Consider the following 22,978-nt stretch of genomic DNA (forward strand, 5'->3'; position numbering starts at 1 on the left):
CAATATGAAAATGATGAACATACCTCGTATGTCCAACTCAAACTGTACCTGTTTATTTTCCCTTTCAATCTTTAACTGCAGGTTTCAATCATACCTGCAACATTCACACTATATCTGACATATATTCTGCTTACCGTTACTAATTCCTTCAGCTTCTTCTGTGCGCACCTTATAACTGAACTTATCAACAATATATACATCCAATCCACTTTCTTGCAATACTTCCAGTAACTTACCTTAATGATGACCGGTTCGCCATTCTGTATATACAATTTCTAATAACGTAACCTCGATGAAATATCTTACCTCTGTAACTCCCAGTAGCATTATTTACCTTCTCTTGTCAACACGACTCTCCTGCTGAAATCAAAGGTCAATATATAAGGGATATCATTTCCTATCTCTTAGCTCTATCACACGATCTAGAGTAAGAAGGAAAAGTAACATCCTAAATGTCATGTAGCTTCCAGTTTATAGATGTGGTGCACAACACACAGATAAACAAGACTCTACTAGACACGGTCTGTAGACACTCCGAGGATGAACTGCTCTGATACCACTTTTGTCACGACCCAAACCAATGGGCCATGACTAGTGCTCGAACTGGACACCCGTATACGAACCTATTACATATAGTCAAACTGGAACTAAGGACAATATGGAAACTTGCAAAAACAAACGAAGGGTTCGCAACACCCCATATCATAAACCTATCTCCTGAGGAGTGACAACATAACAATAACACAATATGCAAGCCGACAAGGCTGCCACTATACACGGGGATATCCAAAGCATAACAATAACACCATACGTAAGCCGACAAGGCTGCCACTATACACAGGGATATCAAAAGTAAACCATATAGACACAGCTGACCAAAACTTATGTACAACCCACATATGTGTCTACAGACCTCTAAGAGTACAAGAGTGAAGTATGATGGGACAGGGCCCCGCCGTACCCCTGGATATATATAAGTCTATATAGAAGATCTGGACCCAAATATCTAGGCTCCGAAACAATGAAGCTCTCCAAATAGCCGAGAAGAAGTCTTAAGCTGGAGGATCACCAAATTGAGTATCTGTACCTGCGGCCATGAAACGCAGCCCCCGAAGAAAGGGGGTCAGTACGGAATATGTACTGAGGATATAAAGCATGTAATGCAATAAAGAGAATCATAACTAAATAGAAGACTACAGAAGGCAAGTATGATAATCAAAGATACCAATGCACCTGTGCCTTACGAGATAAGAATCATGCATGTCTATACCATATACCATATCTGGCCCATTATGGGACTCGGTGAATAAAGTCATCATATACCATACTCAGCGCCATAATCACATCATAATAATCATATACCGTACCCGGCCATCTAGTGAGGGACTCGGTGAACAATACAGGGAAACTGTGCACGAAAACATACCCGGCCCGGGACTCGGTGAAAGATTTATTAACAGTATGCACGAGCAGAGTAATGAGCAACCATATGCAGACTAAATCACCATCTGAGACTCAATAGAATAAGTAGAATAAACTAACACTTGAGTATCAAAGACAACAGTTATGTCAAATGCCCCTCGAATGTCATTATGGATCATATTAAATAGAACTTCAGGAATCATAGACACGTATCAAAACATAGTGAAATAGGTTCTGGAAATCAAGGTCATTAGCTATCATAGTGTCTTTAAGAATATGAACTTCTTTGGAGTTATACGCTCGTCGTCTATTTATTTCATAAAGATCATGCCAAAAAGAAAGAAAAGTTACCTTTACATACCTTGATTTACGACCCTCGGAACAATTATGATGAATCAGCCCATTTTTAAGACTTTATCTACAAGATAATAATAGTAACACAAGCATTAGCCAACTTGTAATCAAGCACAACCAACAAGACAACATATGGACAATACGACGAGCCACGAGCTTGCTTTATGACAACTATTCGGCGTTTCACCTTGCCCTCCTCCAAAAACTCCATAACAACAATAATACAACTAGGCTATGTACACATTAGCTCAACCTCATGTTCAGAAATTTAATTACGATAAGAGCAGCCCGGCTATAGCCTATACAAATTCGGGCAGCATTTCCCCTGAGAACTCAACAATCCTCGAGATCCCAATTCAGCAAAAATATCGACAATATACCAACAATAGCAATACCAACAATTTCATATCAAGCTAGAATCGGATCCACCTCTAGATCATTTTCAAAACAGCCCACAATCACAATATCAATTAATTTCCATAAACGAGGAAATTATCTCAACAACACAACAACAACCACAATGGCAATAATGAGAACTATATGACAACAACAACAGTTACGACACACCAATAATTAATTCTAACATCTCTTGCGATGTTTATTCATTCTGTCAATCCTTTAACCAATTATACGATATCTTACACGCTTGTTATCTTCCAAATTTACGAGCCATATCTACAACACGACAACAACATCAACCACCATCCAAGTACAATAAAACTACTTCAACATCATTTTAACAACAAGTTCGAAACAGTCCACCCAAACTACAACATAAAAAATACGATTTTCAATCTTTACTTCGCAAAATTACAAACACACGGAAAAGAGTATAATATTTCCATGAACAACAGCACCCATACTTATCTATAACTATATTTCCAGCCCTTCAACATATCAAATTACCTTCATTACAATACCATGATAATGACAACACTAATCAAACTTAATCCAATTAGAACAACTCCAATTCTGCCCACTTACAACGCCAACAATAATCATGTAATTTTCTTACTTCAAATGTCGTTTAATACACTTTAATCTCTCCATTACAACATCATTAACTCCGATTACATTACAAGAAGAAGAAATCTTACCTTAAAGTGATTGGGACAGATCCTACAATCACTTGCACCAATTGCACCACTTCTTCTTCTTCATTTTAAATTCTAACTTTGGTTCTCCCTTGCACACGTAAAGCACCCTTGGAATTTAATTTTTTTCTATCAAAATCTTGAGCCTCATTGTGGACTGCCATGGCCGTGAGGTTGGCAGCCATAGCTGTTCATGGTTCTCTCTCTAAATTAATTTTGTGAAGATGAAATATGAGCTATGCTTTGTCATCAACCAAGTTATATATGCTACCAGCTCTTAAGACATGTGTCCAACCACAATGACAAGTGTCCCACTCAACTAAACACCAATCAGATTCAGCCATGTTTTATGGGGCCCACTTAGTGGTTTAATTAGCTTAATTAATCATTAATCCCCACTTAATAATCTGATCATGGTTAATTAATCCCTAATCTCCACTAATATTTCTACACTAATTGAAATTTACAACCAAATCGTGCACTTATTAAAATCGGGTTTAAAAAGTCCTTGTCCCATATCTCAAAAATAACCTTGTCCTTGAACTTATGTCGATTAGCTTACGAATAATCCAACATACAAAAATACAGGGTATAACATCTCAAGACCTCTAGAAGGTTCCACACGTTTCACTAAGGAGATGCTGCCCAATTTTCGTTAGCTTTGGCTTAAGCTTAAGTATGTTTCCGATTATCTCAACTTAGTACGAATGCTCTTTAATGTAGAATCGTGAACATTGGAGGAAAACGTTTAATTGATAAAGTTGGAGAAACATAAAGATATATAATGCTAGTTTCTTCAAGGTGAGGCATGATGGTCATAACTACTCGATAATGGAAATCGAGGGTTCTCGACCTTACGTCACCCCGATAGAGTTATAGTTTGTACTTGAGTTTTAATGCATGCTTTATGATAAGTATATAATGATTAGATTACACCGCGCCTACATGGCCGGCCAGACACCGCTAAGGTAGGCGGAATACACACTATGTCTAGATGGCATGGGCAGACACCACTAGTGGGCGACATGAGATGGTTACCCCGAACGCGGGAGGCCTGGACGCGGGCTAATGATGATCACACCGTACCTATATGGTCGGGAAGCTTATATATGCATACTCGATTTAATGTTGTTTGTGATGTAAGTTAGCATGCATTATTCTGTCTTAAGTGACATCCAGTTGCAGGTTGTTTCCTTACTTAATGTTCTCTTGTATCTTCGATATGTTATTATTATACATGCCTTACATACTCAGTACATTGTTCATACTAACGTCCTTTCTTTTTGGACGTTGTGTTCATGCCCACAGGTAGGCAGGGAGGCGGTCTTGATCCTTATGAGCTACTCGGCAGATTCACAGGAGCACTCCACTATTCCGTAGGTGCCATTTGTTGATACATTCTTTTGTGTATATATATTAGGCACGACGGGGTCCAGTCCTATGCTTATGTCTCAGTACTCTAGTAGAGGCTTGTAGATATAGATACGTGGGTAGTAGTTGTCTCATGGATACATTAGTGTATATTTTTGTATATCATTTTTGCAGCCGTGAGGGCTTATGTATATTTATGTAATGCCTTAGAGATTATATGTGTTCAGGTTGTGTATGATGGTTAGCATGAGTGGTGCTCGGTAGTCATCTCCGGGTACTCGTCATGGCCCCTAGTCGGGTTGTGATAGAAGTGGTAGTAGAGAAGTTCCGTCCTAGGGTGTGTCTACGAGCCGTGTCCAGAAGAGTCTCGTTTATAGGTGTGAGGAGCGCTACACTTATAAACAAGAGGCTGCGGGGCATTTAGGAATAATGACCGTCTTCTTCTTATTAGATCGTGTGATAGAGCTATATTATATGATTTCCTTTCCCTAATTGTGCATTATGATTTCAGCGATGCCGGTAAAGAGAAAAGCCACAGTTGCCTAGAAGGGCAAGGCGACTACAGCACGGCGAATGGAAAGGGAGCCACCAACGGATATAGAAGAAGGTGAATCCCATAATGAGGATCCATTCAATACCTCTCATACCCCGTCTATCCTAGAAGAACAAGGAGGGGCTTCAGCTACAGCTCCTATGCCTCCAGTTGCTCCACCGGGTGCTTCGGGTCAACAAATGACTGTGGCCATTCAGTTATTGACCCAGTTGGTTGCCGCTCAGGCTCAAGGCAAAGTGCGGGTCCTGGTGATAGAGCCACTAGTGCAAGGGCTCCTGATTTATACAGTCCGTATATGTTACGGGCATGTGTGGTAGATTTCGGTGGTAGTTGGGATGACCACTTATCGCTTATTGAGTTTCTATACAACAACAGCTATCATTCCAGTATTCAGATGGCCCCGTATGAAGCTCTATATGGAAGAAAGTGTAGATCCCCAATTGGGTGGTTTGAAGTAGGAGAGATACAACTAATAGGTCCAGAGTTGATTCAACAAGCAGTGGCAAAGATCAAGGTTATCCTAGATCGATTATTGATAGCCCAAAGTCGCCCGAAATCTTATGCGGACAACTATCGGCGAGACTTAGAATTCCAAGTTGATGATTGGATATTCTTAAAGGTATCACCGATGAAAGGTGTGATGAGATTTGGTAAGAAGGAAAAATTAAGTCCTCGATACATTGCACCTTATAAGATTGTTCGCAAGATATGCCAACTAGCCTATGAACTGGACTTACCCCAGAACATGAAACAATCCATCCAGTTTTCCATGAATCAATGCTCCGTAAGTGTGTCAGAGATCCTACTAGGATCGTGCCTGTAGATGATGTTCAAGTTACGAAAAGATTGGCTTATGAAGAGGTACTTATTGCTATACTAGATAGGTAAGTACGGAAACTTAGAAATAAAGAGGTAGCCTCAGTTAAGGTCTTGTGGAAAAACAATAATCGAGGGGAAATGACTTTGGAAGTGGAAGAAAACATGAAGTCCAAGTACCCACACTTATTTCAACTCCTGGAAGAGATTCAAGATGAGACATCAGTATTATGAGGTATGTAATGCTTTCTTTTAGTGCTTTTGGTCGTGTGTGGCCATATTTTTCTTGCCATTATATTGTAGTCTGGTGATATGTTGTTATTGTGCGCTGTTACGACATTATGGTAGCGCCATATTACAGGGAAAACTCTGGCAAAATTTTTGTACGATTCCCGAAAACTTAACATTCGAGGACGAATGTTATTAAAGGGGGGAAAAGTGTTACACCTCAGAAAATTTCATGTCGTTGCACGGTAAATAGACTAATGTAGTGTAAGATGTATATGATGTCCCTACAAGTAAGAAGGGGTACTTAACAATTCTAATTAAGATTCCAAAGATATTCAAGGCAAGAGAAGAAAGTTCGTTGAAGAAGGTGGTAAAGTGTAAGTCGTGCTTTGAAAAGGGTTTCAAAGTACCGAGCTAGTGTTGATTTAATAATGTCTTGAGGAAAAGTTATAATGCTCCTTAGATTGTTAATGAAGTGTTAAACAAGTGCTAAGAAGGTTCCATAAGGATTGGAGATCAAACAAAACGACGAGATTAACTTCAGAAAAATAGAGTTATACGACCACTTATATAGTCCGTATAACTTTATACGGTCCGTATAAGGGGTCCGTATAACCTTACAGAAAAGGGGATTTCCCTGATGGTGAAATACGATCACTTATACGAACCGTATAAGGGTCTGTATAACTCCCGTTGGGCTGAGTATTTTCCAAGTATAAATATATGTTCCTACTTCTAATTTCTCATTTTTCCAACTTCTCCACTTCTCTCAAGACCTCTAGAAGGTTCCACACATTTCACTAACATAAATTCAAGGGAAATCAAAGATCAAATACCAAAACTAGTAGAATCAAGTACAAAAATGCTAATGAGGGTTGATGGAAGCTAGAAATTTCTTTGGAAGTGGAGCTAGGGTTTTCTCCAAGTGAAGCAATTCCATCCAAAACCTTTTCCTTCACAATCAAAGGTAAGTTTTATGTTCATTTCATGCTATTAAGAGTATTGAATAGTTGAAAGACTTAGATTATGGAAGAAAGTAGAGAATAGGTTACAAATAAAAGAATGGCATTCTTGAATAGTAGTTTGACATGAATTATGATTCTTGAGATGTTATGAGTGAAATCTTGTTGTAAATGATACAAATGATGTTAAAGAGGTACTATATGAGAAGGAATACGATGTTATGCCATAGCTATGGTCATGAATCATTTTGATAGGGAATTGTGGGAATTGGATAATGTCGAACTTGACAAAGTTATTGATTACGCTATTATGAATATTTTTATTGATGTTAGGGGTTTTTATAGCAGATGGAGGAAGTTATAGAAACAAAGGAGATGCTGCCTCATTTTCGTTAGCTTTGGCTTAAGCTTAAGTATGTTTCTGATTATCTAATCTTAGTACGAATTCTCTTAAATGTAGAATCGTGAACATTGGAGGAAAGCGTTTAATTGTTAAAGTTGGAGAGACGTAAAGGTATGTAAGGCTAGTCCCTTCTTCTCTACGGCATGATTCCTATAACGTGACTTTCTTTATCTTTCCATGACTCTCTTATATTCCGAAAACTATGAGTCTATGATTACTAAGAGCTTCGTATGAAATAAAGATAAGAGATGCGTTGTGAATATGAAGATGATGATGATGATGAGTCTAAGTCTAGTGATTCTAAAGCTTATGATATGATAGTCTTACAAAGCTAATGATTCCTTGATGTTGCTCATTGTTATACTCATCTTATAATGCTAGTTCCTTCGTGGCGTGATGATCATAACTACTCCATAATGGAAATCGGGGATTCTCGACCTTACGTCACCCCGATAGAGTTATAGATTATACTTGAGTTTTAATGCATGCTTTATGATAAGTATATAATGATTAGATTACACCGCGCCTACATGGTCGGGCAGACACCGCTAAGGCGGGCAGCATACACATCATGTCTAGATGGCATGGGCAGACACCACTAGTGGGCGGCATGAGATGGTTACCCCGGACGCAGGAGACCTGGACGCGGGCTAATTATGATCACACCGTACCTATATGGTCAGGCAGATTGTATATACATACTCGATATGATGTTGTTTATGATGTAAGTTAGCATGCATTATTCTGTCTTAAGTGACATCCAGTTGCAGGTTGTTTCCTTACTTAATGTTGTTTTGTCTCTTCGACATGTTATTATTGTATATGCCTTACACACTCAGTGCACTGTTCGTACTGACGTCCTTTCTTTTTGGACGCTGTGTTCATGCCCACAGGTAGGCAGGGAGGCGGCCCAGATCTTTAGGAGCTACTCGACAGATTCTGTCACGACCCAACCCCGTAGGCCATGACTAGTGCCCGATCTGGGCACTCAAACGCATTCTAGTATATGGCAGAAGCCGACAAGGCTTTATTTCAAATTTAGCTAATTTTTAGAAAAATTTCGGCAGAGTTTCCTTCGTTTTACGGACTATCCCATATATCCTGCACGCAGAAAATACCAACAAAGGCCACGCAGGGCCAACAAAGCAACATCTAAATATATGCGGACCGGCCGCCGCGGCGAATGGGATCGCCCAAACACAACATAAGCACCCAACTGTACAGAAAGATCCCGACCCACAACATGTCCACAGACCTCTAACAAACCGACAGAATTATATGACGGGACAGGGCCCCGCCGTACCCATGAACGAGAATATACATATATAGAAGTGACAGACTATACCAAAAGATGGCTCTGAATAAAAGAGCGCTCCAAGAATAGCAGAATGAGATCCTAAGCAGACGGATCAGCAAACCTGTCGTCGGTACCTGCGCGGCATGAAAACGCAGCCCCCGAAGAAAAAGGGGGTCAGTACGAAATATGTACTGAATATGTAAAGCCTGAGCTGCAGAAACAAAATCATAACTGGTGCAGAACATACAGAAAGTAAACGGAAAATCCAAAGTATCAGATACATATTTCCAAAACATGCAGAGTATGTACAGAACATATGTCATATCAAATCCGGCCCCTGCCAAGGGACTCGGCAGACAGAACGTGGCCACCCTCCCGACGCTAGTGCCACAACACAGAAGAATCAGAATAGGGGCATAACCCCGTAACATAATATGTCATATCAGATGGCCATAGTAAATCATATCAGAACAAACGTACATGGCACAGCATACTCCACAAACCCATGTACGCATATACCTGCCCCCTCACATCGAGGCACGGCGAACAATGCAGGGGATTACGCTTGACAACATATCCTGGCCCGGGCTCAGTGTGGGAAACATTGGGGCATCCATGAATAGAGTCGTGAGAAACTAATGCAAGTAAAATATCATACATGTTTCCATAGACTCGATGAGGCATATCAAAGACAAACCGATCCGATGAAGTCGGAAGGAATCATAGTAAATTAGTTTCGAGTATCAAAACAATTTATCAGACTTAACGGAATATTTAAAACCATATTAGTTAGGTAATTAAAAGGGTAGTCGAAACGTTTCTTTCAAAAATCGTTCAAAAAGGGGACTTTAGTACATTAAGGGCAAAACCGGGAATAGCGGGCCCACCTCGGAACAAGCAAGGCGGTGGGCTCAAATTACGCCCTTTAAGCTTATGGGGTCACCTATAAAGGTTCTACGGACATTCTATAGCTTTTCAAGGAGTTTAGAGAAAGTCTACATACTTTCAGGAAAAGCATATCAAAATGGTTCAATTCTACTGAAGGAAAAACGGAGATTTTCTCTTGCGGATTCCGATGGCCAAGAAGGTCTTTTGAGGCCCGAATCCGATCCTAAAACACTTAGACATGCCAAAAGAAGGATCGGGGTAGCTTTACATACCTTTCCAGCTCCTTACGCCTTTCCAAACTCACTTCCCGTTTCGTCAAAAATCTGCAAATGGTCAAGTTTGCCAATTGTAAGTTATAGATGCTACAAATTCAATTCAACTCTTATTTGTCTACCGAAATTTTGGCAGCACTTCCCCTATACATATAGCACCCCCGAGAACTTAACTGGGCTCACAATCATCAACAACAACCCAAGCAACAACATCAACATCAACAACAAACATTAGAAACACAATATGGCAACACTAGTTCTACTTGCCGACATAATGTCATAACCTTTACTTCAACCTTAACTTTCAAACTATTCTCAACAATTTCACATTCATTATCAATCTAGATTACCACAACATAGTTTAAAAGCATTTCATATCGTTTTCCACAAGATATTCATACGATATACATAATATACAAACTTTCCGCCAAAGTCATAACGCATTCGAAACTTCTAATCTTTGACTTACGTATTCATAACATGATTCCATCTTCCAAATTCATCAATACCCGTCATAATTTGCAACCTAATAACTTCATTTTCATAATATCGCAAAATCATACTTAAACGACATAAGTTTTCTACATTCCATTTCAAAGCAAACTCATATCGTTTTACTTTCATTTACATTGCAAGAATCACAATAACACAATTAACACACTAGACAAACTTAATCCATTTCCATTCCACACACCCCATACCACACGGCCAAACACCCCACTACCAACTACTATCCAATTCATTCAATTTTCATTTCCAAGATGCATTTCATCCCATCCACAACTAGAATATGATATAAATTCAACACCTTACAATTATACACATACATATATACACGGCCACATGCCTATATACATATCCACTTGGTAAACTTCTATTTTTCCGTACAATCAACTCATTCTCACATACTACAACGCAAACAAAACTTTATAACACAATAAAAAGGAATGAATCCTTACCTTTTTCTCTAGTCTTCTTTACTTGAACTAGTGATCAAATTGAGGAACCAAGTGCTTCTTCCTACAAGGCAACTACACCAAGTTAAAGAGGCTACCCAAATTAGTAGGAAAACCACAAAATATAAATTTTTGAAGCAAGATTTTTGTGGCTTATTTTTGCACTCCAAACCCGAAACCCTCCTCTCTTTCTCCTCTCTTGCTTTGTTTTTCTTGTCTTCTAAGTTTATTTTGAACTTTCCAATGTATATAATAGCCCCTTAATTAAATTGTCACATGGTTGCCATGTGACTTGGGTTTGGGCCAAGTATGTTGGCCGGCCACCCCTTTTGAGTTGGGCCCAAATTTTTCTTTCAATTATTTGGGCCCAATGGATTATAATTCCCGTTTTGTAATTCCCGAAACTAATTTTCGAAATCCCAAATTTGCCCTTAGCGTTCCTCGACACTTCCATATTAATATTCTTTCATAACAATTCAAGGGTTACATAAATTCAATTATGACCTTATTTCATACAAGTCCAAATTATTTCCAATTTTCCAAAGGTGTGAAAACACGGGATATAACATCCTCCCCCCCTTTTAGAACATTCGTCCTCGAATGTAAAATTAATCTTATAGGGTTTGAAACACTTTGGGGGAGTTCATGGTTACAAACAACACATATGACATACGATTGGCATTGAAAGGAAATTAAGTAGGGATTCAAGGTTACCTGTGGGCATAGGGAACAGATGAGGATATTTCTTCTTCATTTCTTCCTCGGACTCCCAGGTCATTTCCTCCCTATTCTCGTTCCACCACAGTACCTTAACAGAGGCTACATCCTTATTACGGAGCCTCCGTACCTGAAGGTCCAAAATAGCTACGGGATGCTCCTCATAAGATAACAGCTCCGTCACCTGAATATCATCCGCAGGGAATATTCTGGAGGGATCACCAATGCATTTGCGGAGCATAGACACATGGAATACCGGATGTACTGCTTCCAAATCAGATGGCAGGTCTAACTCATAGGCGACATTTCCGACTTTCCGCACGATCAGATAAGGCCCAATATAACGCGGACTAAGCTTACCCTTTCTGCCGAACCGCATTACGCCTTTCATAGGCGATACCTTCAGAAATACCCAATCACCAACCTGGAATTCCAAAGGACGACGTCGTTTGTCAGCGTATGATTTCTGTCGACTCTGGGCTGCCAATAGTCGTTCCCGAATAAGTTTCACCGTATCAACGGCCTGCTGGATCATATCTGGGCCGATTAATTCTGTCTCGCCAATATCAAACCAGCCGATAGGTGACCTGCATTTCCTACCATATAAAGCCTCGTACGGAGCCATCTGGATGCTGGAATGGTAGCTGTTATTATAAGAAAATTCAATCAATGGCAAGTGATCCTCCCAGCTACCTATGAAATCAATAACACAGGCTCGCAACATATCTTCAAGCGTCTGGATAGTGCGCTCAGCCTATCCGTCACTCTGAGGATGGAAAGTTGTGCTCAGGCTCAGCTGAGTCCCTAATCCTTCCTGAAAAGATCTCCAGAAGTTCGCCGTGAACTGAGCACCTCTGTCAGTGATAATAGATATAGGAACTCCATGAAGCTTCACTATTTCTTTAATATAAAGCCTGGCATAATCCTCGGCGGAATAAGTAGTCCTGACGGGCAGAAAATGGGCTGATTTTGTCAGCCTATCAACAATAACCCAGATGGAATTATACTTCCGTGGAGTGCGAGGCAACCCTGTAATGAAGTCCATATTAATGATCTCCCACTTCCACGTCGGAATTTCCATTTCCTGCAACAGTCCACCCGGTTTCTGGTGTTCAATTTTGACCTGCTGACAATTTGGGCACTGGGCGACGAATTCTACGATATCCCGTTTCATACCGTCCCACCAGTATAAGCATCGGAGATCATGGTACATCTTCGTAGACCCAGGATGGACCGAATAGCGAGCATAATGTGCCTCGCTCATAACCTGCTGCCGAAGATGTTATGTTCCGTATTTTCGTATAACGGGAAATCAAGAAATAAATAAGACTTGTGTGTGTTGAGGAAATAATTTGATTCAAGTTGCTATGCTCATGTTGATTATGAAATCATTGATGTCAAGACCTCGGGGAAGGCCGAGGGTAAATTTGGAAATTTAGAAATTAGTTTCGGGAATTACAAAACGGGACATTTCACGAATTGGGCCAAGTTTGGACAACAAGGAATTAGGCCCAAGTCTTTGGGGGTGGCCGGCCCCTAGAGAGGCCCAAACCCAATTTTAAAGGTCATGTGCTATGCACATGACCTCTACATATGGATATATATCAATTCTCCCCTTGGACTTAGCAAGGAAAATCACAATTCAACTTGACTCCAACCAAAACCCCTCTCGGCCGTGTAGAGAAAAAGGAAAAAAAAAAAAAAATTCCCAAGCCTTGTGCTTGCTCTAAAAATCTTGAGTTTTACATAGTTGTGGAGTACTCAAGACGCTCTCCGACGTGATACAAGTAGTTTGGAGAAAGAGCGACGTTTGCGACAAGTCGGAAATTCAAGAAAAAGGTAAGATTTTTATGTTTTAATGTTATGAAATGGATATATATGTGTTAGTGATTGGATTAGTGTGAAGATTGTGGGATGAGGTTGTGTTTGTGCATGGTGTGTGTGTGTAAAAAGGGTGTGTTTGGCCGTGAGTTCCATGTGGTGCAAGCCATAAGAATTTTATCTTGTTTAGTTTGAATAATGTGTTGTTGTGATCTTTATGTCGTAAAGGATCGATTAAAGAATTGAGTTGGTGCTAGCAAATAATTTCGGACGTTATCGGAAAGCGTATACATTTGGTATATTTGTGTATATCATAGTATATTTATGACACTAAAGACCTTAAATAAGATTTATGGTTGATGATAACGAATTTGGAACGAAACGACGCAAGTTAGAACATTCGTCGTAACTTTTGGTGTTTTGAATGAAAATTGGAAAGTAGTGAACTTTGGGGATGTTTGTATGTGGTTTGGAACTTGTATGTAGTGTGTTTGAATAATTGGGAATGAGTGAATGAATGGACTAAGGTGGAAATAGATTTGGAATTTTGAAGTTGAATCAAGAATTTGCCAACTTATGTATTAAAGTGAAATTTTGAAGTTAATGTAGTATGATTGTGGGTTGTATGGTTTAATGATGTTTGGGTTGTTGTTGTCGTTGTATTTTGAGCCGAGCTAAGTCTCAGGGGTGTTAGATTTATAGGGGAAGTGCTGCCAAAATTTCGGTAGCCAAATTTAGCCCAAAGACTAAAATGTTAATTCTCATGAATAGTAACTGGTAAAGGTGACCATTTGCAGTTTCTGGACGAAACGGGAATTGCGATTTGAGGAGCGTAAGGCGCCAACCAGGTATGTAAAGCCTACCTATCATTCTTTTGGCATGTCCTAGTCATACTAGGTTAATATCGGAATCTCGGGGGTAACTCTGCTCTTGGAAATTTAGGTTCAAGTTTGGGTACTATTCATCCAGCGCAATTGAACCCTTTTGTTGCATTTGGTCCAAAGAATGTTCGAATCGTCATAACTTTTGTTGTTGTGTCCGAAACTCTCCGAAACTTTCGTAGATGGCTCTAGGGAGCCTAAAGTCTGTGATTTGCATCCGCCGCCTCAATTTGACTCGAGGTGGGCCCGCGAGCCCCAAGGCTCCCCTTATTCGGTTTGTTTGGTTCGTTTGCGTCCGCTATGATCAGCGATCGTTTGTTTATGACCCAATGCTGCGTTTGAAACTTCCTATGCCATTAGTGAACGTTTTGTACTTTGAATAATGTGAGGTTTTCAGAACATGACCTATAAACAGTTTTCTCTAAAGATTTGGCAGTTGGAACTTCGTACCTTTTACCCGCAAATTTTTCTTAATCTGATTCCTACTCCGAGCCTTCTGGCGTCGGTATATACCTATATGTAAACTATATGTTGAGTCCGGTAAATTATTTTTGATATGCATATGGTTTCTGCACTACTCTGTTCGTGCTGTCTGCTATGATTTCGTTCGTCGGTACCCGGGCCGACTTTGTGATCGTGCGCGCCATAACATATTCGGGAGTCATGATGTGTTACGGTTTCCGAGGCCTCGCCATAGGGCCGGTTACCGTTTATGGAGTTATGATGTGATATGGCATATGATATGTTCTGATGATGTGATGTGTGTGTGATATGATGTGTCTGGAGACTGTACGGAGATTTGAAAACTTCTGGAGTTATGATGTGTTGTGGCACCAGCGTCGGGGGGTGACCACGTTCCTAAACCCTATACATGATTTGATTGCATTTGTACGTTCGCCTCCCGCACAGGTTTGCTTTGTTTACGTTGACGGTGTGTTTGTTCTTTCTGACTCCAGCTGTGTAGTGATTTCTGTACCTTCTGCTTTACATACTCAGTACTTCTCCCGTACTGACCCCCGTTTATTCGGGGGCTGTGTTTCATGCCCGCAGGTACAGAAGCTCGTTTGGGTGGTCCTCCAGTTTAGGCTACTCATTCTGCTGTGTTGGAGAGCTCCCCTTGATTCGGAGCCTACTTTTGGTACATATCTTCTGTTGTATGTGTGTGTTCGGTACATTTGTGGATGTGTGGGTACGGCGGGGCCCTGTCCCGTCATATGTTCATATGTTCTGTTTTGTTTAGAGGCCTGTAGTCAGATTTGTGGGTCGTGGGTCCGGTGTGTTTGCATGTGAGTCTGTTTTGCGTTCTTAAGCGGCCCGTACGCTGCTATGGCCAAGTCGGCCTCTGAGTTTGTATGTATGTGTATGTACTTGGGGGCGATGTGCATTCCGCCACCCTTCTGATGTGTGTGTGTGAAATTTGGCGATGTATATTCCGCCTCCTTTCTGATTTGTGTTTTGTCTGATCTGTACGGGCGACTGCTTAGGATAAGTGTTCGGTAGATGTCTGATTACGATGTTGAGTTCGAATAACGTACGTGAGTTTGGGCGAGTCTGATTACGATGATCTGGGTGTGAGTTCGTTTGGGGTGTCCCAGAAGGGCACCAGTCGCGGCCCACGGGGTTGGGTCGTGACAAAAGTGGTATCAGAGCGGTTTGTCCTCGGAATGTCTACAGGCCGTGTCTAGTAGAGTCTTGTTTATCGATGTGTTGTGCACCACATCTATAAACAGGGAGCTACAGGACATCTAGGATGTTGTGTTGCTCTTTCTTTGGAATCTTAGATCATGCGATAGAGCTGTGTTATTAGGGTCATTCTGATCTGACCCGTTGTTGTGTTTGCAGTGATGCCTCCGAAGAAGGCAACGGCGGCCCAGAAGGGCAAGGCGAAGGTGGGAGAGACCAGTCAGGCACAACGGGCTACTCGGGCTCGTGTTTATGATTTGCCTGAGGTTACACCTCATTCTGAGGGGTCTGCTACACCCCCATTAGTACAGCCTGGAGCGGGACCTTCAGCAGCTCCAGAGGTCCGTGTACCCGCTCCTGAGACTCCAGCTCCTCAGCCAGGAGCGGAGGATAGGACCCTGAGGGACGCTGTACAGTTGTTGACCACGATTGTAGCCGGACAGGCTCGCAGGCACGGGCGGAGGGACGATGATGATGAGGACAGGCGGGAAAGCCTAAGAGTTCGGGAGTTCTTGTTATGCGGCCCTCCAGAGTTTTTCGGGTCTAAGCCCGACGAGGACCCCCATGACTTCATTCGGGGGATGCGGCGTGCATTAGACTTGGTCAGGGCGTCAGAGACCGAGTCGGTTGAGCTAGCTTCGCATAGACTTCGGGATGTTGCCGCGCATTGGTATGAGACTTGGGAGCTATCCCGGGGTGAGGGTGCTCCTCCAGCTATGTGGGATCAGTTTGTGACTGCTTTCACCCGCCACTTTCTGCCCCCAGAGTTACGACGGGAGCGAGCTGATCGGTTTTTGCATCTGCAGCAGAGGGGTCGGAGCGTCCGTGAATATAATTTGGAGTTTGATTCCCTGGCCCGGTATGCCCCTGCCGTGGTGGCAGATATGACAAATCGGATGCATAGATATGTTATGGGGCTGGATCGTTACTTGATTGACGGGTGTATGGCGGTGTCATTGCAGACAGATATGGACATTGCCCGTCTACAGGCCTACGCCCAGGGGATGGAGAACCGGCACCGAGCAGATCTGCCCAGCCGAGAGTATGATGGGAGACGGCCCAAGAGGGCTAGATCAGCTGGGTATTCTGGAGATTCCCGGGGCGGGCAGCCTCAGTATCAGTCCAGCGGGCACTTTCCGCCGTCAGGCCGGGACACACAGTCTATTGGTAAGAGGTTTGATGGAGCAGGACCGTCCAGGGCAGACCAGAGTTCCAGAGCCCCAGGTCCTCAGTCGAGCAGGGGTCCCAGTCAGTCTAGGCCACCCATACCCCAGTGTTCGTATTGCGGAAGATCGCACCCAGGGGAGTGCTTCAGGGCCACGGGGGCCTGTTTTGCTTGCGGCCGCCAGGGCCATATCATGCGGGATTGTCCGTGGGCAGGCGGTTCCGGCAGCGCAGCACCGCCGATGAGGTCCGTTGCTGGTTCGTCATCTACCCCTTCGGCCACGCGCTCTACGGGGCGAGGTATGCCAGCACCAGCGGGCCGCGGTAGAGGCCGTGGTGGGGCTTCAGATTCTAGTGGTCCCTCGAACCGCATCTATGCTCTGACTGGTCGTCGGGACCCAGAGGCACCCCCAGACGCAGACCCAGGTATACTACTAACCCTTTTGTTTAATGAATATGTGCAATGGTAGGTTTGTACCTCAGTATTATGCGATATTCTTTTTGTGTGTGTCAGTAAAGGTAGGGTAAGAATCCGAATTAATGAAAATATCCGAGGCAGTTATCTGTACATGTGGGAGGAAAATATATGGGATTTGGAAAACTAGAACGATAGACCTCACAGTCAGAAAAGCAAACGACCTCTTTGGGTCAGAGTGGGACCCGCTACGGAAAATTTCCGAAAAAATTTGCTAAGACCCCGTTTGGCCTAAAATTACGTGACAAAGGTCGTGCGAGGCAATTGGCGAAATTATATCAGCCCTAACGCGTCAAAATGTGTAAAAGTTTCAGGGTTAAGCGTGCTCAAGCCAGAGCAATTCTGGGATGGGTGACCCCCTGGGAAGTAACGCAAAATTTTGCACGAGTGTAAGTATGATTAAGGTAAATGAAAACTTGGGGTAACCAAAGGCAAGTAGGATGTGTGTGAAGTAGTTAGTGCCCTTTCGAGAGCCGCGCGGAACGAGGCGGACTAAATGGGCAAAAAGGAAAGGGTACAACACCTTTTGGGAAATTGAACGAATTTGAATAATAGTCAGAGATGTTCGCCAGTAAGGTGTGAGTAAACGTGTGTATGTGTATAGGTATGTGTATGTGTGTGTATGATTCTCATTTGCTGCCTATGAGGGCTAAGAGCCGAGCCCCGGAAACTAATGTTGTGATAAACAAAGGATAAGCAGTGTGAGTAATTGGAATTTTTGAAGGAGTCGATACGTAAGACGCAAGGTAAATTGTGTGACGACTGGATGAGTGAGTTTGCAAATAAAAAGGAAATTCCCATGAATTATTGGAGCCTTAATATGAATGATTTGATCCTAAAGTGACAATCTACCTCTGGTGCTTCTGCACTTCCAATTCCGATGAGGCTCTACCTAGTACGCCTCTGTAATTCTGAGTTCGACTATGTTCCCGTCCGATGAACCTTTTGTGCGTTTGATTCCGAATCCGTTTCTGTCTGGCACACCTCTGTATGTCTGACTCTGGATATAAATCCGTCTGATATACTTCTGTGCGTTTGATTTTGACCGCGCGTGTGTTTGATACCTTTTGGTTTGTCTGATCACGGTTCGGTATGAAACAATTCTGTATATTTGCTTCTGATTTCGGATTTGTTCGATATAATTCCGTACGTCTGGCTTTGATCGTGAATCTGTTTAGTATATCTTCGTGTGTCTGATTCTGCTTACAAATTCGTCTGATACGCCTTTGTACGTCTGACTCCGATCTCAGATGTGTCTGATATGCTTCCGTACCTTTGATGTTGACTACGAATCCGTCCGCCATAGTTGAGTATGTCTGCCTCCGATTATGAATCCGTCCGGTTTTAGTTCTGAATCTGTTTGGTATGAAGTGTCTGATATGAAGTAAAGTGAGATTACGACTATGTGGTAAGGGAACTCAGGAGTGTGAAAAGAAGATGATATTGACGATGACGTCTGGAAAGCGTTCGTCTGTTACAAGAATATGGCGTATGGTTCGGTGATTACGTAGAATATGAGAAAATGTATTATGAAGGCATTTGGATCGGTGATGCGAAAAATCTACCCTAGTATTGGTAAAGAAGCCATGTCGGAGAAATCAATAAAGGACAACTATCAAGAGAACCCTCCCGGAGTAGTACGACACCCATGAGTTCGATTCAACATTCGAGGACGAATGTTCTTAAGGGGGGGAGAATGTTATGTTCCGTATTTTCGTATAACGGGAAATCAAGAAATAAATAAGACTTGTGTGTGTTGAGGAAATAATTTGATTCAAGTTGCTATGCTCATGTTGATTATGAAATCATTGATGTCAAGACCTCGGGGAAGGCCGAGGGTAAATTTGGAAATTTAGAAATTAGTTTCGGGAATTACAAAACGGGACATTTCACGAATTGGGCCAAGTTTGGACAACAAGGAATTAGGCCCAAGTCTTTGGGGGTGGCCGGCCCCTAGGGAGGCCCAAACCCAATTTTAAAGATCATGTGCTATGCACATGACCTCTACATATGGATATATATCAATTCTCCCCTTGGACTTAGCAAGAAAAATCACAATTCAACTTGACTCCAACCAAAACCCCTCTCGGCCGTGTAGAGAAAAAGGAAAAAAAAAAATTCCCAAGCCTTGTGCTTGCTCTAAAAATCTTGAGTTTTACATAGTTGTGGAGTACTCAAGACGCTCTCCGACGTGATACAAGTAGTTTGGAGAAAGAGCGACGTTTGCGACAAGTCGGAAATTCAAGAAAAAGGTAAGATTTTTATGTTTTAATGTTATGAAATGGATATATATGTGTTAGTGATTGGATTAGTGTGAAGATTGTGGGATGAGATTGTGTTTGTGCATGGTGTGTGTGTGTAAAAAGGGTGTGTTTGGCCGTGAGTTCCATGTGGTGCAAGCCATAAGAATTTTATCTTGTTTAGTTTGAATAATGTGTTGTTGTGATCTTTATGTCGTAAAGGATCGATTAAAGAATTGAGTTGGTGCTAGCAAATAATTTCGGACGTTATCGGAAAGCGTATACATTTGGTATATTTGTGTATATCATAGTATATTTATGACACTAAAGACCTTAAATAAGATTTATGGTTGATGATAACGAATTTGGAACGAAACGACGCAAGTTAGAACATTCGTCGTAACTTTTGTTGTTTTGAATGAAAATTGGAAAGTAGTGAACTTTGGGGATGTTTGTATGTGGTTTGGAACTTGTATGTAGTGTGTTTGAATAATTGGGAATGAGTGAATGAATGGACTAAGGTGGAAATAGATTTGGAATTTTGAAGTTGAATCAAGAATTTGCCAACTTATGTATTAAAGTGAAATTTTGAAGTTAATGTAGTATGATTGTGGGTTGTATGGTTTAATGATGTTTGGGTTGTTGTTGTCGTTGTATCTTGAGCCGAGCTAAGTCTCGGGGGTGTTAGATTTATAGGGGAAGTGCTGCCGAAATTTCGGTAGCCAAATTTAGCCCAAAGACTAAAATGTTAATTCTCATGAATAGTAACTGGTAAAGGTGACCATTTGCAGTTTCTGGACGAAACGGGAATTGCGATTTGAGGAGCGTAAGGCGCCAACCAGGTATGTAAAGCCTACCTATCATTCTTTTGGCATGTCCTAGTGATACTAGGTTATTATCGGAATCTCGGGAGTAACTCTGCTCTTGGAAATTTAGGTTCAAGTTTGGGTACTATTCATCCAGCGCAATTGAACCCTTTTGTTGCATTTGGTCCAAAGAATGTTCGAATCGTCATAACTTTTGTTGTTGTGTCCGAAACTCTCCGAAACTTTCGTAGATGGCTCTAGGGAGCCTAAAGTCTGTGATTTGCGTCCGCCGCCTCAATTTGACTCGAGGTGGGCCCGCGAGCCCCAAGGCTCCCCTTATTCGGTTTGTTTGGTTCGTTTGCGTCCGCTATGATCAGCGATCGTTTGTTTATGACCCAATGCTGCGTTTGAAACTTCCTATGCCATTAGTGAACGTTTTGTACTTTGAATAATGTGAGGTTTTCAGAACATGACCTATAAACAGTTTTCTCTAAAGATTTGGCAGTTGGAACTTCGTACCTTTTACCCGCAAATTTTTCTTAATCTGATTCCTACTCCGAGCCTTCTGGCGTCGGTATATACCTATATGTAAACTATATGTTGAGTCCGGTAAATTATTTTTGATATGCATATGGTTTCTGCACTACTCTGTTCGTGCTGTCTGCTATGATTTCGTTCGTCGGTACCCGGGCCGACTTTGTGATCGTGCGCGCCATAACATATTCGGGAGTCATGATGTGTTACGGTTTCCGAGGCCTCGCCATAGGGCCGGTTACCGTTTATGGAGTTATGATGTGATATGGCATATGATATGTTCTGATGATGTGATGTGTGTGTGATATGATGTGTCTGGAGACTGTACGGAGATTTGAAAACTTCTGGAGTTATGATGTGTTGTGGCACCAGCGTCGGGGGGTGACCACGTTCCTAAACCCTATACATGATTTGATTGCATTTGTACGTTCGCCTCCCGCACAGGTTTGCTTTGTTTACGTTGACGGTGTGTTTGTTCTTTCTGACTCCAGCTGTGTAGTGATTTCTGTACCTTCTGCTTTACATACTCAGTACTTCTCCCGTACTGACCCCCGTTTATTCGGGGGCTGTGTTTCATGCCCGCAGGTACAGAAGCTCGTTTGGGTGGTCCTCCAGTTTAGGCTACTCATTCTGCTGTGTTGGAGAGCTCCCCTTGATTCGGAGCCTACTTTTGGTACATATCTTCTGTTGTATGTGTGTGTTCGGTACATTTGTGGATGTGTGGGTATGGCGGGGCCCTGTCCCGTCATATGTTCATATGTTTTGTTTTGTTTAGAGGCCTGTAGTCAGATTTGTGGGTCGTGGGTCCGGTGTGTTTGCATGTGAGTCTGTTTTGCGTTCTTAAGCGGCCCGTACGCTGCTATGGCCAAGTCGGCCTCTGAGTTTGTATGTATGTGTATGTACTTGGGGGCGATGTGCATTCCGCCACCCTTCTGATGTGTGTGTGTGAAATTTGGCGATGTATATTCCGCCTCCTTTCTGATTTGTGTTTTGTCTGATCTGTACGGGCGACTGCTTAGGATAAGTGTTCGGTAGATGTCTGATTACGATGTTGAGTTCGAATAACGTACGTGAGTTTGGGCGAGTCTGATTACGATGATCTGGGTGTGAGTTCGTTTGGGGTGTCCCAGAAGGGCACCAGTCGTGGCCCACGGGGTTGGGTCGTGACAGAAGACCTGCAATATCAGGTACACACAACCTGCCCCTGAATAATAAAGTCCCGTCCGGAGTGAACTCGAACGGAGTCTTCTCCTTATCATAGGTTGTGTCTCTGTATCGTGCCAAAACAGGATCTTCATATTGATGCCGTTTGATATCTTCCTTAATAGATGATTCAGAAACCCCTCGGACAGAAATCCGTGTACCTCCAGAATCGGCCAGACGAACCCCAAGATTAGCCAACTGATGAATGTCACGTACTATCTCTCTCCTGTCTGGCTGTAAATCGACCAAGCGGCCGATAGATTTCCGGCTAAGCGCATCTACAACAACATTAGCCTTGCCCGGATGATTCAGAATATCCACATCATAGTCTTTTAGGAGCTCCAGCCACCTCCGCTGCAAGCTCCAGATCGTGAGTAGGATAATTCTTTTCATGCTTTTTCAATTGCCGAGAAGCATAAGCTATAACTCTGCCGTGCTGCATCAATACACAGCCCAATCCCACGCCAGAAGCGTCACAATAAATAACATATCCATCGGGTCCCTCTGGAAGAGTCAGAACTGGGGCTGTAGTCAGCTTCTCTTTCAGCAACTGGAAGCTTCGTTCACAAGCATCAGTCCACTGGAACTTGGCTCCCTTCTGAGTTAGCCTTGTCAAAGGCGCTGAAAGCGAAGAAATTTTTTCCACAAATCTTCTGTAATAGCCTGCTAACCCCAGGAAACTACGTACCTCTATGGGCGTCGTGGGTCTGGGCCAATTTTTCACGGCATCAATCTTCTGTGTATCCACCCGGACACCATCAGCTGCAATAATATGGCCCAGGAATGCCACTGAACCCAGCCAGAATTCACATTTAGAAAATTTTGCATATAATTTCTG

Source organism: Lycium barbarum, chromosome 8, assembly GCF_019175385.1.
Source record: "Lycium barbarum isolate Lr01 chromosome 8, ASM1917538v2, whole genome shotgun sequence".
Classification (NCBI taxonomy): Eukaryota; Viridiplantae; Streptophyta; class Magnoliopsida; order Solanales; family Solanaceae; genus Lycium; species Lycium barbarum.